Genomic DNA, 10,800 nt, shown 5'->3' with positions numbered 1-10,800 from the left:
CTCTAAGATGAACCAGTGTTTAAAAAGAAAGAGCAGCAAGGAGTGTGTGGGAAATGTCAGAAAAGAGCTGAAGAAAGGGCTCCTGACTATGTGTTTGAACTGGAACGGGTTCCATTCTCACTCTGATCCTATGCAAGAATAAGACAGACCCAAAGCACAGAGCAAGGCTTTGCAAACTGAGCTAAGAGTGGAGGCATTGCCCACAGAAGGTGGGACAGAACTTGCATTCTAGATCTAACTTGGTTGATTTGCCGCTAAAACAAATGAACTGAGAGGGGAGAAACCGGAAGAATGCAGGAGAAGGAGTCCGCAGGAATGACGGACTCAGCCAGTTAAAGATTATCCACATCTTATAGATGTCTAACCGATCTCTTGGAGACCCTTACAACACTCACAGAAAGACAGGATCTGTAAATAGATAGAGTCAGGAGTCCGGAAACCCTTTCTCCCTTGCTGCCCCGCCCAAAACTCCTCCCGCCCACCTTGAGTCATGAGGTGCATGTAGACTTCAGACAAAGGAATCATGTGCCCCTTGCATGCATACTATAAAAGGTATATAAGGTATAAGAAATCTAACTTCAGGGAGCTTGTGCTTTGGTGCTACTAACTTCACCACCAGCTATTAATATATTCCTCTTCCTCTATTAAGTTGTCTGGATGTCTATTATCCTTTGTTTAGGTATCATTTTCTACAAAAAAACAAACAAAAAATTCTCCAGAAGACTTCAGTAGGACCTAAAGTCTTAAACATAATATTCAAAATGCCTAATATACAATTTAAAATAGCACAACATATCAAAAACAAATAAAAAAAATACCACCAGGAAAATGTGACCAATTCCCAAAGAAAAAAATAATAATAAACACATAATTCCAAAATGGCCCAGAGTTTATAGATCAAAGATTCTAAATTGGCTATTATTATGTTCCATATTAAGAGAAATAAAAACCTGAATGGAAAGATAGTTCTCTAGTGATAATAGGAAAATTAAAAACAAGGAAAAATTTTAGGACTGAAAAATATACTGTGAATAATAATAACATTCTCCTGGATGGGTTTAGTACCAGGATGCAGATGGCCAAAGAAAAAGTTAGTTAACTATAAGATCAATAATAATTATACAGTCTGAACAACAAAGAAAAAACATTTTTAAAATGAATCTAGTAGAGCCTTATGGATGTGGGAGACAATAGCTACCAACATGGTTGACATTTTTGTCACTTGAGTTTCAGAAGGAAAGGGAAAAAAAATTGGTGCAGAAAAAAATATTTTAAGAAATAATGACTGAAAATTCCCCAAATTTGCTGGGAGACACAACTTTCAGATTTAAGAAGCTCAGTAAAACCCAAACAGGATAAACTTAAAACAGCCTAGACACATCATAATCAATTGCTGAAAACCAAAAATAAAGAGAAAAAAATCTTAATATAACATATTATATGCAGGAGAACAGCAATATGAATTACTGAAGATTTTACTTCTGAGATCATGGTGGTCAGAAGACAGTGGGCTGTTTAAAGTCCTAAAAAAATACTGTCAAGAATTTTACAGTCAATCAAATGATCACATCAGGAAGGAAGGCAAAACTAAAAATTTGTTACCAGCAGACCTACTCTAAAAAAAATATTTAAAGGAAAAAATACTAAAGGAAGTTAATTAGTCTCAAGAGAAATAACTTTGAAAGGAAACTTGAAACTTCAGGAATGAACAGTACAAATGGTGAATATCGAATACTACATTTTTCCCTTTAAGTTCTTTAAATTATGACAGTTTAAAGCAAAAATTATAACTTTATCTAGCTTCTTAATGTATATAAATGTAAAGCACTGCTGCAGCTATAACATCAAAGGGAGAAGGCAATGGGGTATATATGATTGTGAGATTTCTATATTTTACTTGCAGTGACAAAATATGAAATCAAAATAGGCTGTAAAAATGAGATATGAATTTTGTTATCTCTAGGGCAACCATGAAAAATATCATACAAAGGAATAAAGCCAAAACACCAACACAAGTTTAAATGGGATACTAAAAGCATTTAAAAGTAAACAAACACATTTTCTAGCATTGTGAAACAGAGACATGGAAATTGAAACCTAGTGCTTGGTTTAATCAGCTGGTTGAAGACAAAGAAAAAAAAAAAGATAACTTGAAAGCTAGATATAAGAAAATTGCCCAAATGTAGCATAGAGATAAAGCACTCTATTGTATTGATAAAGAGAGGGATATGTCTTTTGAAAGATTTAAAAATTGCATCTATGTTAAACAATTGATGAATAATATAATCATTTTCAGTTCTGTTCAGTTTTTTTTTTTCTGTTCAGTTTTATATGCATCAGTTTTCTGTTCACGTTAAAAAAAGGTGGAAGATATTAGTTGATGCCTGTGAATTCAGACCCTCTGGTTTGGATAGGGTTTTTCTTTCTATGCTTGTGTGCATTCACTGCACTAGAAAGTGCTAACATGGCATTGGTGTTTTGGAGTCTGCTCTGAAGGATGAAGAAGATTTGGGTTCAGTGCTTTCCAAGGTGCCCTTGTTCTTGTGGACACAAATATCCACGGTCACTTATTTGAGTAAAGTGATTCTGTAATTTCTGCGTCTACCTGCTGTGAATTGCAACATTTCTTGGCAACACTTTAAATCCATTCAGTAACTCAAAGGACATGAGTCACTGGGCTGGATGTGGCACCCAGCCAGATCCTGGTGGGATCATGGAGTCCTGCTCTCCTCCGGCTTTCGTAGGGCAGCTGCTTGGTGTGGAGCAGCAGAGGGGCCCTGGCTCAGGACACTTTCCTGTGCATCTGGGGAGGGGGCTGTGCCTAAAACACCACTGCAAACACAATTCGGCAGCAATGGGGACTTAGTGACTTGAGGGAATAAGAAATAAGGTTGTCCAGCCTACGGCCATACCACCCTGAACGCGCCCCATCTTGTCTGATCTAAGCTAAGCAGGGTTGGGCCTGGTTAGTACTTGGATGGGAGACATAAGGTTGTCCAGTGTTAGCACGTTACATGATACTTGAACAAGAATGGACCTTGTGATAAGAATTATAACAGCGTTGGCGTTCATCCTGCAAAGCACTGTCCTACTTTGTAAGTCTGTCAGCAGCATTCAATAGCAGCAGTATTGTCCACAGTTTACTGGTGAGGTAATCGAGGTTCAAGGAAACATGAAGTCAAAATTTATGACAGATCTGGCTACCTCCAAGGCTTTTGTGTTACTGCTGTAGCATTTTCTATGTAATTCTTTTTTTTTTTTTTTTTTTTACAGGGACATAGAGAGAGAGTCAGATAGAGGGATAGACAGAGACAGACAGACAGGAACGAAGAGAGATGAGAAGCATCAATCATCAGTTTTTCACTGAAACACCCCAGCCGTTCATTGATTGCTTTCTCATATGTGCCATGACCACAGGCCTTCAGCAGATCGAGTAACCCCTTGCTCAAGCCGGCGACCCTGGGTCCAAGCTGGTGAGCTTTTTGCTCAAGCCATATGAGCCCACGCTCAAGCCGACGACCTCAGGGTCTTGAACCTGGGTCCTTCCGCATCCCAGTTGGACGCTCTATCCACTGCACCACTGCCTGGTCAGGCTTTTCTATGTAATTCTTAGCATTACTGATGCCAGTGGACATCTGAGTAGATAACAACATGGTTACCACTATGGTATGTGTCATAGGTTCACTTGGGTGGAGCATCGTCTTTCTAAATGCCATAGTACCTGGTGAAGGAAGTCTGTGGCCAGTGTTAGGAAATAGGGTTAGGTTATAGTCATTATCCTTTCAGGTGGTTATATGTAGACTTGTTAGTGGGGTTTTGTGTATAGGCCTATTCTTGGCTTATCTGTCAGAGTTCATTTTACATACACACATGTGCACACACAATATCATTCTCTCAGATTCTATGAAGTTAAATGAATCACTAGACAGCTGAGGTTATTTATCTACTTACCCAGAGCCCTAGCGAGTGCATGCCAATAGATTATCACAAACCTACCGTCTTCTAGAGAAAACCAAGCCCTTAGTTGCTTAGCAGTTAGTGGATTGGGTGCCTGCAGGGCTTCATGCACAGGCATAGAACAGGGAGACTCTGGAAGGTCATCTTTGCCATACAACACATTCCACTGGATAAATATTTAGCTACCAAGCCCGAGGTGTCAGGAAATGCGTCAGGGTCTTGGTACACCAAGATAAAGAAGCCAAAGTCCATGGCTTCTCAGCTTTCCCCATCCAGTCAGAAAGAAGGGCCTGAAACAAAGTAGTGGAGCTGTAACAACTGGAGTTGTACGGAAAGCTCCACAGGACCTAGATAAGCATGTGTTGAATGCTGTGGAGTGGGGCGGTGGGAGGAGAAAGCCAGGGCGATCTGTAAGAAAACAGGGGAGGTGGGCTGAATGGTCGAGTCAGAATTATGGTCGAGTTATGAGAGCACAGGGCACTACAGCCGGAGGGTGGTGTGGGCAGCACTGTGCAGTGAACTCGGCTCCTGGGCCAGTTAAGAAGCAATGCGCGGCCTGAACGTGGGAGCGGCGTGGGGCGGAAATGTGGATAGGAGGACGAAAAGGTTCAGAGGACCACCCCACAAGGAATGTGAGTGTATCCTGCTGGCTACAGTTAGGGGGACCATAAAATTTATTGTCCAAACTGGGACACCGTGAGAATAAAAGAAGGTGCTAAAAATCAATGGAATTAATTTTTTTTGGAATATTTATTGACCATCAAATTGATTCTGTTAAACATTTTGAAGAGAAAATTCAATCTAAAAACGTAAAAAAATTTATCTTATATATTAAAACAAAATTAAAAACTCAGTAAAAGATAAAAATAAACAAAATAATTATAGTCTTGATATATAGTCACATTTTAATCTACCTTTTTTTGTGACAGAGACAGAGTCAGAGAGAGGGACAGATAGGGACAGACAGACAGGAAGGGAGAGAGATGAGAAGCATCTATTCTTTGTTGTGGTTCCTTAGTTGTTCCTTGATTGCCTTCTCATATGTGACTTGACTGGAGGGCTCCAGCAGACTGAGTGACCCCTTGCTCAAGCCAGCGACCTTGGGTTCAAGCTGGTGCGCTGTGCTCAAACCATATGAGCCCGTGCTCAAGCCAGCGGCCTTGGAGTTTCAAACCTGGGTCCTCTGCATCCCAGTCTGACGCTCTATCCACTGTGCCACTGCCTGGTCAGGCCTAATTTACTTATTTATATATATCTTTAATACCATCTATTAGCATATTTCTGAAGAATATATATTTTTCAGAATGATCTTATTTTTAATAAAATAGTATGCTTCAAGTTTTATTTTATGGTACATAGATTAGAATATTTAATAACTCCTGTAAGATCTTCTCTCTCTCTTTCTCTCTTTCTCTTTTTTTTACAGGGACAGCGAGAGAGTCAGAGAAAGGGACAGATAGGAACAGACAGACAGGAATGAAGAGAGATGAGAAGCATCAATCATCAGTATTCTGTTGGGACGCCTTAGTTGTTCATTGATTGCTTTCTCATATGTGCCTTGACCGTTGTCTTCAGCAGACCGAGTAACCCCTTGCTCGAGCCAGTGAGCTTGGGTCCAAGCTGGTGAGCTTTGCTCAAGCCAGATGAGCCCGTGCTCAAGCTGGCGACCTTGGGGTCTCGAACCTGGGTCCTCTGCATCCCAGTCCGATGCTCTATCCACTGCACCACCGCCTCGTCAGGCTCTCTCTTTTATAATTGAGAAAATACTCTCCCTGCATGCCCTGAGAAATGTTCAAAACAAATTATGCTAAAGAAATGTTCTCAATTCAGTTTTTCCTACTAAATTGTGTAAACATCTCAGGCTATTTCCCTACTCTATTCAGTGTACCTTTGTTTAACAAATATTTTTATGAGACAGAACTCATTAAATAAATTGTCTCTGTTTATGATGTTTTTGTCAAATATAAACATTGCAAAATTACAGGTTTTTTCAATTTCATCTCTAGAATAGGATACTATAAATTTATCCAATAAAATAGTGGTGCTAGTAAATGATTCTCCTTACCAGTAATATATTCTAAAGAACAATTATAGAAATTGAAAGCTGAATCTTGTGTACTCTTTAAACCTTGTCAATTAGTTTGTTCAGTTCTCTTTCATTTTAGAGGAGTAAGTTTCTATGACTTCCTTGTTGTAAGCTTTGGTTTTAATAATCAGAATTCACTAAAAGCTCAAAAACTGAAGTTTTGGACATTTCATCCATTAAGTACTTTGATTAAATATTCCCAACTAATTTTGAACAAAATGCAAAAAAAATGTAGAGGACTTGTTCATTAAAAGTTTAATTCCCTTATAAGACATGTAGGTTGATATAAAAATGTTTCACAGGCTCAAACTGCTATGCTCTCTAACTGATTGTAGGCAGCAAAGTGAAAGAGAAATTATTTCCCTGCTGCATAATATTTTTTTGTCTTTAGTATCAGCATTATTACAAATTTTATCTGGTTAACCATTCTAATTATATGTATATGTACTAAGTATATGTATAAGTACTGGGTGGGGCAAAAGTAGGTTTACCATTGTTCGTATGGAAAAAGACATGCTGGTTATGATTATTACAATAGCTTTATTTACTGTTTTTCGCATACTCACCACTGTAAACCTACTTTTGCCCTACCTTGTATGTGAAATTTGAGAACTACAGCTCTCAAATTCTTTTGTACTATTTTGACTAGAAGACTATTATAGCATGTTTTGACAAATATATGAATTACACCCATACCACAACCAATTCCAAGTAGAATTTTGCATAGTTTCTATTTTAAAAATATATTTCTTCAGATCCTTGTTTTTACCATGATACGGGACTCCATCAAAATTTCTAATTGCTTTTCTGCAAGGAAAACAATTACTTTTAATATTTAAAATTTTAACTGTATTTACAATAGCTACTTAATATAAAATAAAAAATATCAGCTGTTTCAACTATGCCAGAATGGACTATTTTTTAATTAAATAAGTTAAGGAAAATAATTGAACCATTTTTGTGTTAACTAACTTTGTATTTGAAGCTGAAGACGTGTTAAACTGGTACCATTGTACTGTTTAAGGTTTTTCTCCTACTAGTAGACATAGCATACTGACAACTATCACTTTATTTTTATACTTGCACGAGAAAACTTGGAATAAAAAATGAGCAATATAATTTAGAAGAGCCATTTAATCTAAATGAGAAGCATGTTTCATAGTGTGGTTCAGAAACTCATCTAAGGCTGCATATACCAAATTATCATGTCTGGGCAAAATGTCTGTCAGCTGTTGGAGAAGTTGCTATTGTTTCTTAAGAAGTTTTATGTCTTCTGAGTTTTTTTTTGGCCAATGATGTCAATAGCTCACACAGAGGATAGTATAGTATTCTCAACAAACATTTGGTCTGAGTTACTTTTTAACTAACAACTTTCTTGAGAAATTGGAAATTCAGTGTTAATTTTCATTAAGCTTGAATTTTCTTCCTTTTTTTTTTGTTCATTGATGCTGAGTGAGCTAAATGGCTTAGTGCAGCTTAAAAATATATTAACAATAAAATATATATTAATAGATCTTTAATATATAGTAAATAATGACTTTATGTAGTAAGAATATTCAGACTATTCTTTTTTTTATTTTTTTTAAAGTTTTTTTTTTTAATTTTTTATTTATTTATTTATTCATTTTAGAGAGGAGAGAGAGAGGGAGAGAGAGAGACAGGGGGGAGGAGCTGGAAGCATCAACTCCCATATGTGCCTTGACCAGGCAAGCCCAGGGTTTTGAACCAGCGACCTCAGCATTTCCAGGTCGACGCTTTATCCACTGCGCCACCACAGGTCAGGCCCAGACTATTCTTTATATACTTTTTAGCAGAATTGCTCGGTCACTGTGTCCTGCACATATATTTACTTTTTTTTTTTTTTGTATTTTTCCAAAGTTAGAAGCGGGGAGGCAGTCAGACAGACTCCAGCATGTGCCTGACCGGGATCCACCTGGCATGCCCACCAGGGGACGATGCTCTGCCCATCTGGGGCATTGCTCCTTTGCGGCCAGAGCCATTCCAGTGCCTGAGGCGGAGTCCATGGAGCCGTTGGTCCTCAGCACCCGGGCTAACTTTGCTTCAGTGGAGCCTTGGCTGCGGGAGGGGAAGAGAGAGACAGAGAGGAAGGAGGGGGTGGGGGTGGAGAAGCAAATGGGCGCTTCTCCTGTGTGCCCTGACCGGGAATCAAACCTGGGACTTCCACATGCCGGGCCGACACTCTACTGCTGAGCTAACTGGCCAGGGCCTTTTTTCTTATTTTTAACTTACAATTTTCATGTTTTCTCCTGACTTGCCTACAGTCAGCCTGATGACTTCCTGTACCCTGAAGGCAGTGCCACTGGGCTAGATAGAGTTAGCAGCCTCTACCCAAATGTGTCAAAGTGCAGTTAATTTATGAGTGAATTATGAATGAATAACCCTGCTTGTTGTTCTTCAAAAGGAGCTGTCACTTAAGTTGGATCTTGAAGGGACTGGAAAGAGAGGTGGACTATCAATGGTTATTTTTTAAGATCAAATCAAATATCAAAGAAATCTGTCCATTGCACGTGCTTCTCAAACGGTACCAGAAGAATCTACTGCAGAAGTAGGAAGTGCAATGTGGAGGCCCATTAGACACATCATGGCTTATTTTAATACAAATGTTAATATTATCACTTTAGTAAATAAAACAAAACTCTAGAAGAAATGCTGGGACAAGAGTCATTAACCAAGACTGGCAGATGGGAGCGTATGGTCTCCTTGGCCATTGGGTACCACTGCAGGTTGTAAGCAAGGAAATGATATAATTAGATTCGAGCCTCTGGAGGCAACGAGAAGCACAGAGATGGTAGGAAGAATTTGTGAAGAGATACCATTTGAGAGACTATGTCAATAATTAACCACTATCTGCTTTTATTTTTTTATTTTATCTACTTAAATATATATATTTTTAATGTTTATTTAGTGACTTTAGAGAGAGACAGGAACATCGATCTGTTCCTGTATGTGACCTAACAGGAGATCGAACCAGCAAGCTCTGCGCTTTGGGACGATGCTCCAACCAACTGAGCTATCCAGCCAGGGCAACCACTGTATGCTTTTAAATACTTTAATACAGTCATTTATTGTGTGGTCAGCATTATCTAAAACCTAGAGAATAGAAGTATGACCCAGACAGGAAAGTTTTAACAGGGATTTAAAGTGAGATGACTCTAGAATTATGACTTTTTATAGAAGTCAGAGAAAACAGTCTCTGTCAGAGATTGCTAATTGGTACCCAATAACCACCATCTCCTTATTTCTTTGTAATAGGATTTCTGATACTCAGCTGGGTACATGCTTTTTCAACCTGCCTTGCAGCCAGGTGTATCTGTCTGTCTAAGCTACGGCCAGTGCGTGTCATCTGGAGTGTCAAGTGCAATTCTGGGAAGCATCCTTATAGGAAGGGCAAATGCCCCTCCCTTCCTCTTCACTGCTGTCTGGAATGCAGACAGAATGGCAGAGCTCAGGTGCTAAGAACAGTAGAGAGGAAAAAAGAACATCAAGAGAAAAAGATTTTGGGTCTCTGCCTTCTGTAGCCATTAGACTCATACTGGAAAACTTACCACTAACTTTTTTTTTTTTTTTTTGCATGAGAAAAAAATTAAGTTCTGACTTGTGTCATAAGTAGTATATATTTAAGGTACTATTATTTTGGGTTGTATGTCACATTGTCTGATCTTCATTCTAATGAGGAGCCTATATAATATAATGTTCACTTATAAAAGCAATCACACAAAACTTTTCTTATTTGATATTTACAAAACTCTTTTAGGCCAATAAGGCAGGTGAAAGCCTTTTACCAAGAAGAAACTGAGATTCATACATAACCAATGATTTGCTTCGGGTCACAGGGTGGATACAGTATGTCGTTACAGGCTGCCCCACTCCAGACTCGCCTTATTAAACGTGGAGTTGGCACCGGACCAATATATGGAAGATAGGCATTTGCTAGGGGAAGAGAGAAGCCATAGAAGATGAGCTTTACCCAGGGTAGCACAGCGGAGGGGCAGGCAATCAGATATATAGAAGTTAAAGGGTATCTTCAACATGATAGTTTAGTGTCTCATCTGCTCACCGTATCTTTGTATTTTCATGCTTTATTTCAATATTCTGAAGTCCTAAAGCAGAGCATCATGTTGGTGTAGGCAAGTAGGTATCTTATAATTTAAAAATTCTTTTTTTAAAAAATTTATTTATCTATTTATTGTGTTTACATAGAATCTAGTGTCTCTCCAAAGGCATCCCCCCTCCTCCATATTCCCCTCAACATCTCCCTTACCTCCTTCCCAATAGCTCCCTCCCCCCTTCCCTTCAGGTTTAATTCCACTCCTCAGTTCACATTGTTCATTGGATTCCTCAAATGAGTGAGGTCATATGATCTCTGCCTGGCTTATTTCACTTAGCATAATAGTTTCCAGGTCCATCCATCTTGCTGCAAAAGGTAATACTTCCTTCTTCCTCATAGCCCCATAGTATTCCAATGTATATATGTACCACTGCTTTTTTTTTTTTTTTTTTTTCATTTTTCCGAAGCTGGAAATGGGGAGGCAGTCAGACAGACTCCTGCATGTGCCCAACCGGGGTCCACCCGGCATGCCCACCAGGGGGCGATGCTCTCCCCTCTGGGGCGTCGCTCTGTTGCATCCAGAGCCATTCTAGCGCCTGAGGCAGAGGCCACAGAGCCATCCTCAGCGCCCGGCACCACTGCTTTTTAATCCACTCATCCACTGATGGACACTTCGGCTGTTTCCAGA

This window comes from Saccopteryx leptura, chromosome 8 (assembly GCF_036850995.1).
Source record: "Saccopteryx leptura isolate mSacLep1 chromosome 8, mSacLep1_pri_phased_curated, whole genome shotgun sequence".
Classification (NCBI taxonomy): Eukaryota; Metazoa; Chordata; class Mammalia; order Chiroptera; family Emballonuridae; genus Saccopteryx; species Saccopteryx leptura.
This window is presented reverse-complemented; position numbering follows the sequence as displayed.